Genomic DNA, 20,800 nt, shown 5'->3' on the forward strand with positions numbered 1-20,800 from the left:
AATTAATAATTTTTAATTAGTAATAAATCAATAAGTAAATTTTAATATAAATTTGATAATTAGTAATAAATTATTGAGGAAAATTATTTATTTCATTAATAATTTTTTATAATTATTAATAGATTAATAAGTAAAATATAATAATTATGCAATATTTACAACTCATGTGTCTATCATGAAGCGAATGTTAGACTATAAGTAGGGAATTAAATTGTTTTGTTCTTTTAAGATTCAATTCTTCATGGAACTCTATTCTTCAAAACGGATAAACTTTTGAGTATTTAAACTTAGAGTATTCTTTTGAAAATAGTTTATGAGTTAACTTGTTTTCACAACAAATTATGTAGTAATAGATTTTCACACTTAGTCACTTAATGAGATTTTCACACTCAACAACTTGTTGATAAAAACAATTTCATAACTACCTACTATCAGATTACACAATCATTGTTGTAATTCCTTTCTACCTTCCTACACCTCAACACACTTAGATCTAGGTAGGAAAGGTTTTATAGAGATGAATTTTGTTACCTTGCACACAGTTAATATTATAGCAAGTTCTCTTACACTAAGGAAGATACAGAAAATAGATGTGGAGATCTCTTAATGAATCAAAGCATGAAGCAAGGATTACAACTTGACATCTTGTATTTTGATTTCTCTCTTTAATCTTGCTTGCTTCCAAAATATAGCCTTAATCTTTCATTTATAACCATTGAAATAGATCTGTTGTGGCTAGCTTAGGTTTTAAGCAAAGCTAACATCATCGTACTTTGTCTTTTCTAGGAGAATAATTGAACAGTGAACCTACCTCGTTATGTGTGGTCTATTTATAATACCTAACGTGGGCCTGAGCATTGTGGGCCTTCTCTGTTGTTTACCAAATTAGGTAATACGGTGTTAATCGACTGTTTATGCCTTAATCATGTGTTGTCCTTTATCAATCGTAATTTATTGTCTTAACTATTCTAACGTTGTGGGTCTTTATCCGAGTCGACAAGATTTGGCCGACGTGTCTCATTCGGACTATCATTTGGCCGAGCCGATGTAAGAGGAATCGGGCTCTCCGACCGAATCAGGCTTTGCCGAGCCGAAGTGATTCGGGATGCGTCAATATCTGGTTAGTTATGACGTCGGGATCCACGTGGCCAACCCACGTGGCCAATCCACGTGACCAATCCACGTGGCCTATGGGATCCTTCCGGTACACAAGCCCCCCAGCCTTGAGGAGTGTAACGACGCAAAGGGTAATTTTGGCATGACAATCGTGACGGTGGAGTTTTGAAGAGAGCAACCATAATTGCTAAGTATTAATGGTAGGAATATGAGGAGTTGTAACCGCTGGGAAATAAACGTGGAAATATGAAGAGTTGTCATCGTACTTTGTCTTTTTTGGTACTATCAGATTTTTTTTCTTTAGATGAGATACCTTTTAAGTAGATCTTTTCTTCAAACCTTTTGAACAGAGTCTTCAATATAAGTCTTCTGAGGAATTGTGTTTTAATTGAAACCTTTTGATAAATAACTCAAAGTGACAATCATCTAAGCCAAGTCTTCAAGTCACTTCCCTTGAGAGGAAATGATTAACTTGAACCTCTTTGAATAGATACACAGTATGCTAATCTTCTTGCTTAGGATAGACAAGACTCTTGATGCTAAATGACAATTTAAATAGATTGATTGATATCTTATAAAGTTTTTAAACTGTTAAGTTTAAACAACCTTTTGAAATAGTTGAACAAACTTGTTAGCACCTGCATTGCTTTTGTATTAAAATTTGAAACCAAAAGTTTGTCATTATTAGAACTTATATATAGACAATATTCAATATATCATATATAAAAAAATGATTTTTCTTGATTAAAGTCAATCCTAAAATCAATAATTTAATTATAATAAAAACTCAAGTCTCACATTTCTTTCAGTGCCACCTTTCTATTTTTATTACTTGAGAAGTCTCGCATCAAACAAATTATTTCAAAGCATTTTCTCCTTCAGATTTTCTCCTATTTAAGGAGGAGACTACTAAGAAATGAAGACACGAGAATAAATGGTTTGAAAAATTACAAAACATGCAAGGAGCACCTGACAATTTAAGCTTTTTGTGTTATTATTATTTGGCACATAAATCATAATATATATATATATATATATATTAAATACACCTTCCTTATTATTTTCCTCTGAGCCCAAAATTAAAAATTAAAGCCAAAAGTTACTTTATATTGCATTACGCATTGTGCCCAAGAAAGATTGGGTTGTCCGAAGGTAAGTGTATCTATCTTATCCAGGGACGGAGCCAGGATTTCAATACTGGGGGGCCGAGAATTGAGAAGGCAAGAATTGAGAATGATCAAATGAGGCGCTACATTTTTTTAAAAAAAAAAAAATTCCAAAGTGATACCACATAGCAGGCCGTACCAGAAGTCCAAAAGTTGAATAAAAAAATAAATTTGGGTTATTCATTTAATTATACATATGAGTTTATATTAAAAATAGGGGGTGCCATATAGTAATATATATGTATATAAAAAAAATTAAAATTGTTGGGGGGGCCGTGGCACCCGCAGGTCCCCCCTTGGCTCCGTCCTTGATCTTATCCTTAATTTTGGTTGGGTATTATAAAAAGTTGTAGTTGTCAGTGATAATCATTTTGAATATGCGTTTTTTGTTTTGTTAATAAAAGTTGTAAGGTGGTTAGTGATAATCATTTTAAATATATACTTTTTGTTTGATTATTGCGAAGTTTTTATCTAAAGTAAAATATCTTCATAAGAAAATAGTGATAATCAATTCATATTTACTTCTTGTTTAACTATTATGAAAATCTTGTATTAATGATAACTTTTAGATTTTATTTTTGGAGTGATCATAACGCTTTGTCTAATTATTTGAATGGAGAGGAAAATCAGGTTGAAGAGAGAAGAATAATATTTGTTTGGTAAAGAGAAAAAAAAAGTGAAAAAATATAGAGAAATAAGTAAGATATGGAGATGAACTAAAAATTGTTTGATCAAATAAAATAGAGAAATAATAGAGTAGAGGTTAATTCTTTTATAAATATTATTTATTAAAATAATCAATCAAAACTATTATTTTATTTATTATTTATTTTATTATAAAATTATTTTATATATTCTTTTAGAAATAAATATATTATATATTTGTCAAAGCAAGCAAGATGCAGGCCTGAGGCCACTATTCGCTTTTAAAATTTCTTACTTGTCAAATATCAAACACTTATTTTTCGTTGTTTTATATTAAATTACTTTTTTTAAATAACAATTACTTGTCTCGAACAAAAATTTCTTCAATTTTGTGATAAAGAATATTGTAATAATATTTTTAACGTATTCTATTTTTTCATTTTTAATAAATACATAAATTATTATATTGAAACAAAAAAAAATATAAAATGTATATTTTTTTTTTCATTTTCATGATAAATGTATAAATTAATTACAAAATAAATAAAAATAAGAATATAATTGTAAAAGAAAAGTTTAATATCATCTTAAATTTTGAAAACAATAAATGTACCTGTCTGAGAGCACACTCGTAATCTTCTGCTGGTAGAGGGTCGAACGAGCGCTTTGGACTAGTTCTTCAACGAGGGGGGGAGGTACCTGCAAAAGGCACTCCGACGCTCAAGTCAGGACAAGCACGATATTCTAGGGGAATAATTGAACAGTGAACCTACCTCATTATGTGTGGTCTATTTATAATACCTGACGTGGGCCTGAGCATTGTGGGCCTTCTCTGTTGTTTACCAAATTAGGTAATACGGTGTTAATCGGCTGCTTATGCCTTAATCATGTGTTGTCCTTTATCAATCGTAATTTATTGTCTTAACTATTCTAACGTTGTGGGTCTTTATCCGATCCGACAGGATTTGGCCGATGTGCCTCATTCGGACTATCATTTGGCCGAGCCGATGTAAGAGGAATCGGGCTCTCCGACCGAATCAGGCTTTGCCGAGTCGAAGTGATTCGGGATGCGTCAATATCTGGTTAGTTATGACGTCGGGATCCACGTGGCCGACCCACGTGGCCAATCCACGTGACCGATCCACGTGGCCTATGGGATCCTTCCGGTACACAAGCCCCCCAGCCTTGAGGAGTGTAACGACGCAAAGGGTAATTTTGGCATGACAATCGTGACGGTGGAGTTTTGAAGAGAGCAACCATAATTGCTAAGTATTAATGGTAGGAATATGAGGAGTTGTAACCGCTGGGAAATAAACATGGAAATATGAAGAGTTATAACCGTTGAGCTGGTAACGGTTGGGTAATAATGAGGGGGATTTGAAAAGTTGGTGCCCGTGAGTCGTTGGATCATTTTGATCTGATGGTTGATACGCAAGCGGTAATTACTTTAAGGTGTATGCAAAGTGCTATAAATAGGGGTGGTGGGGACCAAATCTTTACGTGCTTACTTGATTGTAAAGAGTGATTGCTCCGAGCCGACGTAGAGATAGTTCAAGTGCTTGTTATCGTCCGAGGTTATCATCCGAGTAAGGTACGTTTTAATGGCTGATTTTAATATAGATGTAGAGGATAGGGTTTTAGAAGCCGGCTCTATTGGGGGTAACGGGGTTAGTTCTGCCGATGCGGATTCGCATGGGTCTTCTTATCAAGAGCGAGATGATTCTGTCGGTCAAGGTTCTCATGCGCTGGTTGAGCAAGGGGGTTCGGACTCAGCGACTCAGAAATCGGCTAGTGTAGAGATTATCGAGGAGTTCGAGCAATCGCGAAGTGTGGAAGAGGCTTCTTCGCTCGAGATGATTGAGGGCCGACCGGATACTCGCCGAGCCGGCGCGTCTACTCGTTAGTTTGGCCCTATAGAAGTTCGCGGCTATAGGTGGGTACATGGAGAAGTAGGTAGTGTATTTTCTCGGTATACTGATAAGGACTCGATTGGTTTACTGTCCGACTCAGAGAACTTCGTTACTTTGCCGGATGAAGAAGTGCCCTCGGGTTTTTTCTTCAAGCCGTGTCGAAACGATGGGTCGTGGCAGTCAGATTTTGTTTTTCTGGGCCGAGGGGAATGTAAATATGACTTCTTTTTTCGTGTATGACTATTTGTTTCAGGATCTAGGAGTGACCCTACCTTTCGATGAATTTTTAATGGGTGTGCTTCGTTTACTTAACGTTGCACCGACACAGTTGCATCCGAACAACTAGGCCGCAATGCAGGGATTTCGGCAGTTATGCCTAGCTCTCGGTATGGAGCCGACACCCCATTTGTTCTTATACTTTTATTCTTCCCGGCCAACAAAGAAGGCCAAATGGTTGTCGCTAGTTCGGGCAGAACATTGTTTACTTCAACCCTTCACGACTTATTATAAGGGGTTCAAGGTTGGGTTCTTCAAGGTAATGATTCGGCCGCGCAACGGCAAGAAATACATTTTTAATGACTCGGGAGAAGCATTTTTCCCTTTGTATTGGACTCGATCGTCGCGAAAATATGACGTGGTTTCGAAGTCTAAGATGTCTACCGAGGAGAAAAAGAACTTGGCAGTGCTTGAAAAGTTGCCTACCGTTGCAGTGCCGTAGACCTCGTCCGGCTCAAGAAATCGACACAACCACTTGACGATTTAATTGGTATAGCATATGTCTTTCGTTTGAATTCCTGCGTTGGCATTGATTTTGACTAGTGTTTGTGCAGGTATTATGGCGAACTACACCGATGACTTGGATATTCGCGCTCTGATCCAAGGTTGTGCCGCCACGCTGGTGACGACGCCTCATGGGGATAACCGGGCCCCAGTCCGTGAGACAACTCGGCCTCAGGCACCGCAGAAGGACAAGAATGCCCAGGATGTGCAAAGGGCGAAGGCGGCCAAAAGGAAGGTCGAGGCCGAGGTTGATGCACGTCGACAGAAGCAATCGAGGCTGCCCGTTCTCGTGGCTCCTCAAGGGCTGGTGGGTCCGCAATTTTTAGCATCTAATGTCAGTCCGCAGGACTACTTTAGTCAGGATTTGACCTCCGAGGTTGGGCAATCCTTGTTGGGGCAGATGACGCCGGCCCACAAATGGACTTTTTTCTGCGAGTTTCAAGCTCGATCTTTGGCTTTGGCTCAAAGTATTATGATGCAGCCAAGTGCCGAGGCCGAGACTTTGCGCCGACAGCTTGCTGAGTCGGAGAAGTCCATGCAGGAAACCTTGACTGCGTTATCTGAGGCTCAAGGGCACGACAAGAAGTGTGAGGCAGAACTGCAACATTGGAGTCGCCAAAATGATGATCTGGCTTTGCAAGTGCAAAGGTTAGAGAATCGCCTGAAGTCCGAGGTCGAGAAGGTGTCGAAGCTGGAGATCAACTTGGAGGCCGAGAAGAAGGCGTTCGGCGCGTATAAGGAGAGGGCCAGAAGCAAGGTTCTTTCTCAGCACGAGGCCGGCTTTGCACAGGCCTCTCGCCAGGCTCAGCATTTTGGGACCATTCCCTCGGACTTCAAATTCAATATGTCCATGGATTTCTATCGGGGGGAGTATGTAAATATAACCCAAATTCCCCAGAACGAACATCCGGATGCAGATGCGCCTGTTCGTCATCCGACTGGGCCGAGCGGTAATGAGGCGGTGAATGAGGATGTGGCCGAGCAGGAGGTGCCAGCGCGCGAGGAACCCAGAGTAGCAACTTAGGGTGAATATTTGGGTTTTTGTGTAAAGGCCGATAGTGCCTTATCATTCTGTAACTCCGGGCCGATAGCGCCCTTTCCCTTTTAATGCAATTTAGTATTTCCAACAATCATGAATACGACACATCAAACCATGTCAATTATACGGTAGTTCATTAATAAAGCTAAGCCGCGTCCTTGGCCGAGAGACATCTCGGGAAAGAAGACTCGTCTTAATAAATTAAGCCGCGTCCTTGGCCGAGAGACATCTCGGGAAGGAAGACGTTTTAATAAATTAAGCCGCGTCCTTGGCCGAGAGATATCTTAAGCCGCGTCCTTGGCCGAGAGACACCTCGGGAGGTAAGACTTGTTTTAATAAATTAAGCCGCATCCTTGGCCGAGAGACATCTCGGGAGGGAAGACTTGTTTTAATAAATTAAGCCGCGTCCTTGGCCGAGAGACATCTCGGGAGGGAAGACTTGTTTCAATAAAGCTAAGCCGCGTCCTTGGCCAAGAGACATCTCGGGAGGGAAGACTTGTTTCAATAATTAAGCCGCGTCCTTGGCCGAGAGACATCTTGGGAGGGAAGACTCTTTTTAATAATTTAAGCTGCGTCCTTGGCCGAGAGACATCTCGGGAGGGAAGACTTGTTTTAATAATTTAAGCCGCGTCCTTGGCCGAGAGACATCTCGGAAGGGAAGACTTGTTTTAATTAATGGAGAAAGAAAAATGGGAAATGTAAAACAAGTTATAGCTATTTGAACTGTCTTATTATTGATGAGTGGATGCCTCGTTAAAAACCTTGCCGGCCAAAACCTCTTCTCAATATTTTAAGAGGAAAAAAGAACGATTCAAGGAAAAGAGTGCATCGTAAGACATTTGTACATGAGTAGTTCTAACTGTAATAGGTCTTCAGGTGAGTAGAATTCCATGTCCGAGGGATGACCTTGCCTGTCAATTCTTCCAATTTGTAGGCGCCGTTACTGAGAGCGTGTCTGACCTGGAACGGACCGTCCCAGTTAGCCGCCAACTTCCCTTCTATCAGATTACGGCGTGCCGAGCCAGTGGCCCTCCAAACAAGATCGCCTTCTTGGAAGGTTCTTGGTTTCAACTTGGAATTAAATCGCCGAGTCATTCTCTGTTTGCACGCTTTGGTAACAATCTGCACTTTTTCTCGGGCTTCATCTAAGACATCTAGTTCAGCTTGAATCGCACTGTTGTTGGATTCATCATGGAAATGCATCCGTCGAAATGAGGGTTCTCCAACCTCGACCGGTATCATGGCGTCCGTGCTGTATGCCAACCGGAATGGGGTTTCCTTTGTGCTTGATTGGGTCGTGCACCGGTATGCCCAGAGAACTTCAGGGAGTTCTTCAGCCCAAGCTCCTTTGGCTGTGCCAAGACGTTTCTTTAACTCTTTGAGGACTACTTTGTTAGCTGCCTCGACTTGACCGTTAGATTGTAGATGTTCGACAGATGTGAACCGGTGCCGAATGCCAAGGTTTTCAAGGAAGTTGTTAAATTTCTTATCCGTGAACTGAAGTCTATTGTCTGAGATAATCGCATACGGGATGCCGAACCGAGTGACGATGTTTTTCCACACAAATTTTTGGATATTTGCCGCCATTATGGTTGCAAGCGGCTCGGCTTCTATCCATTTGGTAAAGTAATCCACGGCTACGACCAAAAATTTGCATTGGCCTTTGGCGAGTGGAAATGGTCCGAGAATATCGATGCCTCAAAGAGCAAACGACCAAGGGGCGCTAATGGCGTGGAGTTGCTCGGCTAATGCGTGTATCAAGTTGCCGTGTTGTTGGCATTGTTTACATTTCTTTACATAATCGGCACAGTCGGTCTTCAGAGTCGGCCAGTAATATCCGGCTCTCAGCACTTTAGCCGCTAAGGTTCTTGCACCTGAGTGCGAGCCACAGATTCCTTCGTGAATCTCTCGTAAGACATAATCGGCTTGTTGCTGGTTGATGCACTTCAACAACGGTGTGGAGAACCCTCATCGGTACAACTCTCAGGCCACCACAAAATAACGTGCTGCTTGAGTTCGGATTTTCTTAGCCTTAGTCGGATCAGGCGGTTCTGAGCCGCTGACAATGAAATTCATGATGTCAGTCATCCAAGAGTTGGACGTTTTGTCGATCGGCATGCATTCCTGTGGGATGCTACATGTGGGTAGCTCCAGATGGATGGTGGATCGGAGTTGTCCTGGTTTTCGGTTGCTGGCTAATCGAGCTAACTGGTCGGCTCTTTCATTGTTACGTCGTGGTGTGTGTCGAACTTGTACCTCATGAAATTGATCTTTCATCCCTTTGTACAAATGATAATATTTCAACAAGTTAGCCTCTTTGACTTGAAAGTTGTCATTGACCTGTTCGGCCACCACTTTCGAGTCGGTCCAACACACGATTTTAGTGGCACCCATCTCGGCAGCCAACCTCATGTCGGCAAGCAAAGCTTCATATTCTACTTGATTGTTAGAGGTTTTGAAGCCGAATCGAAGTGATTGCTCGAGGGTAATACCGGATGGACTTTCCAGGATTATGCCAGCGCCGCTTCCCTATTGGTTGGATGATCCATCTACATGCATGGTCCAAGCATTATCTTTGAACTGTCCGAGTGGTGATAACTCGTTGACAAAATCGACCAAGCTTTGTGCTTTAATGGCTCCCCGAGGTTTGAATTGGATGTCAAATTCGGATAGTTCAATTGACCATGCCATCATTCGGCCGGCAAGTTCTGGCTTTCACAGTACTTTAGCGATCGGACAGTCTGTTTGGACCACCACAGTATGGCTCTGAAAGTACTGCCGAAGGCACCTAGCCGCATAGATGAGTCCGAGGGCTGCCTTTTCCAATAGTTGTTATCGTCGTTCAGAATCTTGAAGTACTCGACTTATAAAGTATATCGGTTGTTGTTGGTCTTCTCGTTCTTGTATCAACCTGGCGCTTATGGCCTCGCCCGAAACTGCTAAATACAAGATTATCTCTTGGCCAGGTGTCGGCTTGGTCAAGACTGGGGGAGTGCCGAGACACTTTTTGAAGAGTTGAAATGATGTTTCACATTCATCCGTCCATTGAAACTGAGTTGTTTTTTTCAGAAGGCCTAGGATCGGCCTGGAGGTCTCGGCCATACATGGTAGGAAGCGAGACAACGCTGTTAGACGACCTGCCAACTTTTGGACTTGTTTTAAGTTGGACGAGCTTCTCATGTTGATAATAGCTTGGCATTTATCTGGATTAGCCTCGATGCCCCGGCTTGACAGCATGAAACCTAAGAATTTGCCGCCTGAGACGCCGAATACACACTTATCAGGATTAAGTCTCATCTGGTGTTTTCGAAGTGCGTGGAAGACTTTGGCTAGGTCCGCCACATGGGAAGGTGTGTCGGCCGATTTGACCACCATATCATCTACGTAAACTTCGATGTTTTTCCCAATTTGATTGCCGAAGATCTTTTCCATGAACAGTTGATACGTGGCGTCGGCATTCTTCAAGTCGAATGACATTACTTGGTAACAGTAATTGGCGGATTCTGTGACAAATGTCGTTTTGTCCTCGTCCCGAGGATACATTCGGATTTGATTGTAGCCTGAATATGCATCAAGGAATGTTAGGAACTTATGTCTGGCTGCGCCGTCCACCAATCGGTCTATGTTCGGCAATGAGTAGGCATCCTTGGGGCAGGCCTTGTTCAAATCTGTGTAGTCGGTACACATTCGCCATTTCCCATTTGACTTCTTCACCATGACGAGGTTGGCCAACCAGGTGGTGTACTGGATTTCTCGAATGAAACCCGCCTCTAGGAGTTTGGATACTTCCGCTTCCACTGCTTTTTTCCATTCTTTGCCCATTTTTCTTTTTCGTTGGGCAACCGGTTTTGCTTCTCGGCATACGGAGAGCCGATGGCACAAGAAGTTCGGGTCAATTCCCGGCATGTCAGCTGGTCGCCATGCGAAAAGGTCTTTGTTTTTCTTAACGACGCTTTCGATTTCACGCCTTTCAGTCTCGGACAGGTTAGACCCGAGATAGGTGACGTGTTGGTCGGTCGGCCCAAGAACAATTGGATGCCGATCCTCAATTGGCTCGACCCTCTCGTCCTGTTCCATTCGAGGGTCGAAGTCCACCATCGTTTCAAAATCTTGGGCTACCGAGTGCACACGTTTCACTCCTCATGGTTTGGTCGTTTCGAGGTGAGGTAGTCGGAGACTAGCAAAGTAGCATTCCCTAGCCGCTTTTTGATCTGCATGGACCGTGATGATTCGGCCTGATTCAGAAGGAAATTTCATAGCTAAGTGCGGAGTTGACACAATCGCACCCAACCTGTTGAGGGACGGCCTTCCGAGAAGAATGTTATACGACGTGTTGGCGTGCACCACCACGTACTTGATCGGGATGTCTCGGGCTTCGGCATCGTCGAAGCAAAAACGAGTGGACAACTTGATATATCCTTTAGTTTGGACACGTTCACCTGAGAATCCAACCAAGGGCTCGTTGTATGGGATTAACTCTACCTCCAGGATGCTGAGTTGCTTAAAGGTATTCTAGTAGAGGATATCAGCCGAGCTACCTTGATCAACCAGCGTTTTCCGAACAATGCAATTGTGGATCTCGACACTGATGACCATGGGGTTGTCTTGGTCTGGATCGATATCTTTGAAGTCGGCTTCGGTGAAAGTGATGGTGGGCAGTTTTTGTCTTGTGCGTTCGACTGCGTAAACGGTTCGGACGATTCGTAGATGTCTCTTTTGTGCTGAGGGTATCGGGCCTCCGCCTACGAATCCACCAGCGATAGTATTGATAACCCTTCGAGGTTGGGTTGTTGGTTCCTCTTCCTTTCGATCCCTTGACCGACTTCGTTCCCTATAGTGACGCCTGTCGAATATATTTCAGTCGGACTGATCTTGGCGATGTCGACGATCATCGTATTGGGGAGACCGAGGTCGATCGACGAACCATTGGAGTTGCCCCTGTTTTATTAAATCTTCAATTTTGTCTTTCAGGGCTGCGCACTCCTCGGTCGAGTGACCCCGATTGCGGTGGTACTTGCAGGATTTGCTTGTGTCGGCGCGCGGGGGATTCGACGCTCGTTTTGGTACCGCTAGGACTTCCGCGGCAAGTGCTTGATCGAGTACAACCGATCGGCTGGTGTTCAAGGGAGTGTAGTGAGTGTACCTTGGTCCGCGAACGGGTTTTTCTCTTGGGACCAGGTCCTTGGGACGACTGCCTTAGGAGTTTTCGGCCGGCTTCTCGACCTTGGGCGCTGCCTCTGCCCTGGCCTGGTTACAGAATTCCGCGAGCTCCTCCATTTGCATGTACTTGTCGGCACGGCGTCTCAAGTCATCCATATCTGACGGGTTTTTTGCAAATGCTGTTAGCAAACGGTCCCCGCTTCAAAGTTGTAGTCAAATGGTGAAGGGCAACGGCTGGATTGTGATCTCGGATTTCAAGAGCCACCTTGTTGAATCGGCTCATGAAGGTCCGAAGAGATTCCTTCTTCTCCTGTCTTATGCTTACCAATGCGAGAGAGGTCAAATGGTGGGGTCGGCTGGTGGCGAACTGGATGGTAAACTGGGATGCTAAGGTGTTGAAAGAGTTGATCGAGTTGGCCGGGAGATGAGTGAACCAACTCAATGCTCTTCCCTTCAAAGATGTTGGGAAGATTCGACATAATGCGGCTCGTCTATGGTGCTGAGGGTGACTTGGGTGAGGAAAATGTCGACGTGCTCATCGGGGTCAGTAGTCCCGTCATACTTATCTATCGGGAGGGACTTCCAGTGATCAAGAAGAGAGGATTGCATGATGCTGGGAGTGAAAGGATGTCGGTGCGCTCCGGCCGGCGGGGCATACACAGGTCAGTCGGTTACTCGGGCGGCCGAACCATGGTTCCCTGGGGCTACAGTGGAAGTATGAGGGAGAGAAGTGTGGTGTCCGAGCGAGTGGAACGACCCCTAGGTGTGAGTCGGCTCGGAGGGCTTCCATGTGGGATCTTTTTGATTTTTGAGGGTAGCATTCTCTTCCCTCAAGGCTGCCATTTCTCGGGCGTCTTTCTCTTGCTGCTGTTTCATGGCGGCCATTTCCTCCTTTAGTTGCCGTACCATCTTGGTCATGTTGGTCTCGTCAACCGTCTCGACGTTGTCCGCCTCAGATTGGTGTTCATCTTTGGATCGGTGATCTTCGGTGTGCGTTTTCCTTGTCTTTGCCATCTTGTACTTCAAAAGCTATCGGTTCGGCCCCACGGTGGGCGCCAAAATGTACCTGTCTGAGGGCACACTCGTAATCTTCTGCTGGTAGAGGGCCGAACGAGAGCTTTGGACTAGTTCTTCAACGAGGGCGCGAGGTACCTGCAAAAGGCACTCCGACGCTCAAGTCAGGACAAGCACGATATTCTAGGAGAATAATTGAACAGTGAACCTACCTCGTTATGTGTGGTCTATTTATAATACCTGACGTGGGCCTGAGCATTGTGGGCCTTCTCTGTTGTTTACCAAATTAGGTAATACGGTGTTAATCGACTGTTTATGCCTTAATCATGTGTTGTCCTTTATCAATCGTAATTTATTGTCTTAACTATTCTAACGTTGTGGGTCTTTATCTGAGCCGACAAGATTTGGCCGATGTGTCTCATTCGGACTATCATTTGGCCGAGCCGATGTAAGAGGAATCGGGCTCTCCGACCGAATCAGGCTTTGCCGAGCCGATGTGATTCGGGATGCGTCAATATCTGGTTAGTTATGACGTCGGGATCCACGTGGCCAACCCACGTGGCCAATCCACGTGACCGATCCACGTGGCCTATGGGATCCTTCCGGTACAATAAATAAATAAAAATAGTTTTTTTCCTAAAGGATAAAAGAAATCACAGAACTATTGAACAAGTTTCCGTGGAGAATTGAATAATGGAAAAATGAACAAGTGGACAGATGACCCGTTATATTATATGATGTCTAAGAACTGACGCTCGGGTTGACTCTCATCATAGCACATGCACGAGGCATTGGTGGTGCCTAAGGAGAGAAAGCGAGAACTGAGAACACTGAACACCATCATCATCACCAAGCTACAGAACTTTGAACAGGTACGATCTCAATTCATAACCACTCTTTTCTTGCATTGTTTCACTTAACAGTCACATCAACGACTAGAACCGAAAAGTCTTAGTCTCGTTCCATGGTTTTCAGATAAACGCACACTCAACGATGGGTGTTATTGCGAGCGTGGCATCAACCGTGGCGGCGCCATTGCTGCGCCAACTCACCTACGTGTTGATGTACAACGCGAACCTGAAGGAGCTCGAAGTCCAGGTGCAGAAGCTGTAGTGCAGGGAGAAGGAAGTGAAACACACCGTCGAAGCTGCCAAGAGGAGCGGCAAAGAGATCGAGGACACCGTGCTCGACTGGTTCGGCAGAGTGCGGGCTGCCGTGGAGGAGGCGCAGGCGTTCCTCCGCGAGGAGGATCGGGAGAGAGTGGGATGCATGGATGTGTATTCCAGGTACACGGATAGCCAGAGAGCGAGAAATTTGGTGGAGGCTGTGAGGGAAATCAGAAGGGAGACGTTCGATAGGGTTTCGTTTCGGTGTGCTTTGAAATGCAATGTGAGTTCAATTGCTAGGGAGTATGTGGAGTTGGAGTCTAGAGATTTGGTGTTGAATGATATTGTACGTGTGCTGGAGCATGAGAAGGTTGACTTTGTTGGGTTGTATGGGATGGCTGGGGTGGGGAAGACTGCTTTGGTGAAGAATTGGCATGGAAAGTTGAAAAGGATGGATTGTTTGATGTGGTGGTGATGGATTCGGCAGGAGCAGAGGATTCTTGGGGTACTGGATGATGTGTGGGGGAAGCTTGACTTGATTCAAGTTGGTGTTCCTCTTGGTGAGGATCAACGAGGTTGCATATGCAAGTTGTTGGTAACGTATAGGGATCTCAATGTGTTGAATTCTAGCTTGGGGGCGGAGAGGGTTTATAGGCTTGATGTTTTGTCTGAGGATGAGAGTTGGGGGTTGTTTGACAAGAGGGGAGGGGATTGTTGGGGAGTTTAGAACACTGGGGAGCATTCCACACAGTGGGTAGTGAGTAAGTCACATAAGTGAGCTTGACACCACAACATAACCTAAAACCTTAAGGCATTAGGTAGGTGGGTCTTTCTCACTTATATATTACTCAACATGCCCAACTCTAATCAATGTGGGACTTCGCTTCACACTTGAATTCCAACACTGCCCCTCAAGTGTGAATCCCTTCCACATGGTCACGCTCCCCCTCAAGCGGAAGCTTTTTCTTTCGTCTACAAGTATTCAATGGTGGCCTTGCTTGCATTATCGTTGCCCTTCAACGACACACGTCCTCCACACCTCTAGGGAAACTTTCAGTACAAGGGATGATCCTACTCTTGGATCTCCTGCCAATTCCATTTAGGATCCCACTCTTGGATTCAACCAATACTCGTCTGAGCCGATCACCAGTCACTTGGTCGAACCATCGGCTCTGATACCAAGTTTAGAACACTGGGGAGCATTCCACACAGTGGGTAGTGAGTAAGTCACACAAGTGAGCTTGACACCACAACATAACCTAAAACCTTAAGGCATTAGGTAGGTGGGTCTTTCTCACTTATATATTACTCAACATGCCCAACTCTAATCAATGTGGGACTTCGCTTCACACTTGAATTCCAACAGGGATGTGGTTAGGGATTCCAGCATTCAACCTGTGGCTGCTGAGGTAGCAAAAAGCTGTGGTGGTTTGCCACTTTTGATAGTGACAGTGGTAGAGGCGTTGAAGGACAAGGATTTGTATGCTTGGAAGGATGCACTAGAGCAGATAACGAATTTTGATCTTGAAAGGTGTTTGTATTCTCCTGTGCGTTCTGCTATTGAGATGAGTTATAATTGTTTAGAAAGTCAGGAACTCAACATTCTTCCTACTTTTGGGTTCAATGGGGAATGGTTGTAGCACTAGGGATTTATTGGTGTTTGGTTGGTGCCTGGGGATGCATAAACATGTTGATACATTGGCAGATGGGAGAAATAGGCTTTACAATTTGATTGACAACCTGAGAGTTGCTAGTTTGTTACTTGATGGGCAAAGAGATTCAGTTGTGGCACTTGATGTGGTTCGACACGTGGCTGCCTCCATTTCATCCAGGGTCAAACCTTTCTTTACTGTCCAGAGAAACAGAGAATTGAAAGAATGGCCCAGAATGGATCTATTGAGAACATGTCATCATATTTTCTTGGACTGGTGTTATATTCGTGAACTTCCTGAGATGTTAGAATGTCCTAAGTTGAAGATACTCCAACTAAATACTCAAGGTAACTATTTGAAAGTCCCTGATAATTTCTTTGTTCAAATGAAAGAACTGAAGGTGCTGAGTTTAGGAGGTCTAAATTGTACTCCATCCCTTCCTGTGTCTCTTGGTCTCTTGACAAGCCTCCAAGCATTGTATCTGTGTAAATGCATGTTGGAAGACATAGCTACTATTGGGGAAATCACGAGTTTAGAGATACTCAACCTTGAAAAATCTGAGCTTAGAGAGCTCCCAGTAGAAATAGGACAATTAAGTAATCTACGGTTACTAGATTTGACTGATTGCTCAACTCTAGGAGTAATTCCTTGCAACATGATATCAAGCTTGACAAGCTTGGAAGAGCTCTACATGGGAAACTGTAATGTTCAGGGGGATGCCAAGGGAAGCAAAAGCCAAAACATTGATTCAAATCTAAGTGAGCTAAGGCATTTGCAACAACTAACAAATTTGAATGTGCAGATAGAAAATACTTCAGTTTTTTCTAGAGACTTGCTTGCCTTTGGAAAACTAGAAAGATACAAGATTTTGATTGGGGATGGATGGAATTGGTCAGAGGTGGAGTCTGGGAATTACAGAACTTCAAGGCTTCTTAAGCTCAATTTGGGCATGGATCCAAGCATTCTAATGGACTATGGGATAAAGATTTTGATGGCAAATGCTGAAGATTTGTATTTGGCTGAACTAAAGGGTGTCCAGGAAGTACTTTATGATTTGAATGATGAAGGGTTTTCACGATTGAAGCATCTCAATATCCTAAACTGTGATGAAATGCAGAGCATTATTGGCTCAACGGAGTGGGCTTATCATGATCATGCCTTTCCAAATTTGGAATCATTGATCCTTCATAATCTGGTTAACATGGAGAGAATATGCAGCAATCCAATTCCAGCACAGGCCTTTACCAAACTACAAGTTATCAAAGTAAAGGGTTGTGATAGGATGGAGTTTCTTTTCTCTCATTCCATGGTTAAACACCTCTCTAAACTTGTTGAAATTGAGATTTCTGAATGCAAGTTTATGACGAATATCATTGCTAAGCAAAGACAAGAGGATGCTATTGCTGGACAAACTGACAAGATCAAGCTCATCAACTTGTGTTCCCTAACTTTAAAATGCTTACCTTCTCTTGTTAATCTCTCTCTAGAGTTAAGTATTAAGGCTACTGAAAATGAAAATGGCTTTTCCAGTCAACTTTTTAATGACAAGGTACAATTTTGACTTATTGTTCTTTATTAAACTCCAGACTTAAACATCTTGTTTATTGCAGTTTCAGTGGACCTGAAAAATTTATTTTCGTGTTTGTCTTTCTGATATGGGTACCATTAATTTTGAAGAAAGGAACAAAGACTGCAAAGGAACATGATTGAATTGATTGATAGGAAAATAAAAGTTGTCTCTCAAAACATGGTGATCATGTAACATGAGAGTTTACTCATCAACAAGAGCAACTACATCATTTGCCTTTACTGGGCATTTCTTACTAGTTAATCAGAAAAGTAATGAACGCCTTCTTTGTTGGTGATAATCTAATTAGGATATATTGACAGGTTGAATTTCCAAACTTGGAGACCTTGAAGCTGTACTCAATCAATGTGCACAAGGTATGGAATGACCAACTTTTTTACGTTCAAAATTTGACCACTTTGACCATAGATGGATGTGACCGGTTGACATTTCTTTTCTCTGATTCTGTAGCTATAAAACTTGTCAAGCTTGAACATCTTTTAATTAGTTCATGCAAATTCGTAGAGCAGATATTTGTGTCAGATGAAAACATGGGTAACCTTCCTCATTTTAGAAAATCTATTCCAACTGAACTAGTGAGTCTTTCAAATTGCTTTAAGTTTTGGTGTTAGTCGTTAGATTTATTGTTAGTTTTCCTTTGTAAAGCCTGAAGCATGTTGTCAACCGTATGATATAGGTTCCAATTTTCCCCAACTTGGAGACATTTGTGATTTCTGACATGGACAACTTGAAGTCAATATGGCCCAACCAACTCACTCAAAATTCGTTCTGTAAATTGAAAAAGATGGAAATCACATCTTGTAACAATCTCTTGCATGTGTTCCCTTGTCATGTGCTAGACAAACTAAAAAGCCTAGAATCACTGAATTTGTGGTACTGTATGGAACTGGAAGTTGTATATGAAATAGATGGTATAAACACAAGTCACGGGAGGCTAGCCATTCCACTGAGAACTTTGTCTTTGGGTCATTTACCAAAGCTAAAGCATTTGTGGAATAAGGATCCTGAAGGAAGTATCTGATTTCAAAACCTGTTTATGGTAACAGCTACTAAATGTCAAAGTCTAAAACATGTCTTTCCATTGTCTGTGGCCAAAGACCTTATACATCTCCAAATCCTAGAAATAAGTGATTATGGGGTAGAGGAAATTATTGCAAAAAAGCAAGGAGGGGTAGAGGCAGCTCTTGGGCTTGTTTTCCCAAAATTAGTATCCATAAAGTTTTTTATTTTGCTAGAACTTCAATGCTTTTGTTCTGGAAATCACAACCTCAGATTTCCATGGTTGAATAAACTACATGTTGTTGAATGTCTTGCAATGGAGACTTTCTCTCAAAGAATCTTGAGGGCATCAATTCTTAGAAAAATATATTTGACAAAGGAAGGAGATCAGTGGTACTGGGAAGGTGACCTTAATACTACTGTAAGAAAGCTTTTCAATAGAGCTACGTTTTAGAATTGAAGATCTTTACTTTCAATTCCTATATTTATGGTTTTAATTTGTTATATTATACCATAAAGTTTTCAATATACTATATCATGTTTTTTTTGAATATGCAGATCTCAAATCAAGATTAAGCATTGCATAGAAATTCAAAGGCAGTCGTAGTAAGCTTTCACTTGGTTTTTAAGGTCATAGTATATTCTCTGTCTAATTCCACTTGACATCTCTGGGTGACTTTCACAAAGATCAATTGGTTATTGACTACCTTCGATACGATTTATGATGTGAAACATGAATACGCTCTTCACATTTGTTGTCTAAGATGGAAGAGAAAATGAATTTTGATGTTGATTAATTTTTTTAGCGTACTTAATGAACTATTAAGATTTAGTTATTGAAGAAGGGCCTAATCAAGAGGGTCATTCAAAAGGAAGAGAAACAGAACATTGGTTTTAATGACCTTTGAATCCAAGGGGTCATCACATAGCAATGGGTCTCATTGCTAAGCAAGACCTAGAGAGAAGTATATGGAGAATATTGAAATGAATTCATTTGTGATGACAAGAACCTGATAGTGGAAGAAGGTACAGCAATTCCAGTGTTGTCTATACACTCTATTGTAAAGAAGAGTGTAGAAGCTCCACACACTTATGTTATGATGACACCATTAATACAAGATTGCTTATAGCTAGAACTGTATAAAAAATATTAATAAAGGTTGCGTGCAGTGGTTAGTTGTATTTCTACAAAAGCTGAGTTTCAACCTTCAAAACAGCAATTGCAAAATAACTGTTACTCTTGAAATTTTTTGTTTTTGAATTCCCAACTTTCTGCACTTAGTGCAATCGTAATTGCATATTAAGTGTTATTCTTGATCTGAACATATCACCTTTTGTTCTCTAATGCAATCTAAATTGATGTCAATTTACAGTAACTGTGTCATGCCTTATTCATGGATCTTAATTTAGACTATCCTTTCACAGTAGGTAATATTAAACCTCTTCATAGCTTATTGCATATCAAAAGTCAAAATCAAACGCATAAAGGAAATGATTCATTCTCTTTGATGAAAAGAATTGTCTTGAGTCTTTGCTCAAGACTACTACAACATTGAACTACTAAATAGAAGCAAATACCGATTGAAGTCTTTTTGAACTTGGCATCGGTAGAAGTATCCTCCAAATTCATGGATCAACTTTTATTGTCACCTGAAACTGAAAAATATATTAATTATAATAAGGATAGAGGCAATTGGACATGATGTTTGAATCATTTGTTCAATGATTTCAATTTTTTATAACATAAGAACAACGGCACAACAACAATAAAAGAACTTTATTCCACTGGATGAGGCTGGCTACATGGATTATAGTCACGTCACTATTTGTCTAGGTTAATGGCATAAGTTTCAACAATGTTATTTATCATGAGATACCTCTTGAGCATTTCCTCAAATGTCTTTCTTGGAGTCTTTCTCAACCTCTTTTCGGACTAAAAGTCATATAGTCTATTTTCTCATCAGTGCCTTCTGGGACATTGGTTGCACATGTTGAAGTCAACTTGAGCATTTTCAATTATCTTTTCCTCTTTTGGTACTACACCAATCTCTCCTTGTATCTAATCATTTTGTATCCTATCTTTGCTATTTATGGATACACATTTTGATGGAAGAGCATGGACCAAGGGTCTAACCACTAGAGCAATGGCCAGGAGATTACTTGAAGATTTGACTGTTTTAGAGCTTAGTAGGCCCAATGGGCTTGTTAGGCCTAGGGTGCTTTTCACTTGGGCTTTACTAGATTGATCACCATTTTATTGCATATTAGTAGTATAGGAATTTACATTATTTTGGTCTTGTATTATGGACCCTAGAGTAGGATTTTGAGCTTTAGGCTTACTGGGCCTAGTTTTGGGCTTCATGAGCCTTTGGGCTTTTGATATCCAATATTGGGCTCATTTTCATTCTTGTAATTTTTCCTTTTCATTGTATTTCATTGACCATTGTATTTAGGTCATTAGCATAGGAATTATGGAGGAATACTTAATTAGGATGATTAGGCAAAACTAGGTTTAATTTAGCTTGCATTTAAGTTGCATTTTGAGTCACATGGATGGCGCCACTTGTGGCCAAACATGTGTGACTCAAATTCAACCCTAAATGTGAGTTAAATCAAACTAAGTTG

At 41.9% G+C, this 20,800-nt stretch overlaps 1 pseudogene across 1 annotated transcript; it reads left to right on the plus strand.

The window, feature by feature from the left end:
* The first annotated feature begins 13,454 nt into the window (after positions 1 to 13,454).
* LOC109817817 (disease resistance protein At4g27190-like) lies at positions 13,455 to 19,368 on the plus strand (annotated as a pseudogene). The gene is made up of 5 exons (XR_014428350.1): positions 13,455 to 13,702; positions 13,806 to 14,649; positions 15,269 to 17,137; positions 17,479 to 17,751; positions 17,853 to 19,368. The product of XR_014428350.1 is annotated as a disease resistance protein At4g27190-like (transcript).
* The last annotated feature ends 1,432 nt before the right edge of the window (positions 19,369 to 20,800 follow it).

This window comes from Cajanus cajan, chromosome 8 (assembly GCF_000230855.2).
Source record: "Cajanus cajan strain Asha chromosome 8, NIPB_CcT2T_4, whole genome shotgun sequence".
Lineage (NCBI taxonomy): Eukaryota > Viridiplantae > Streptophyta > Magnoliopsida > Fabales > Fabaceae > Cajanus > Cajanus cajan.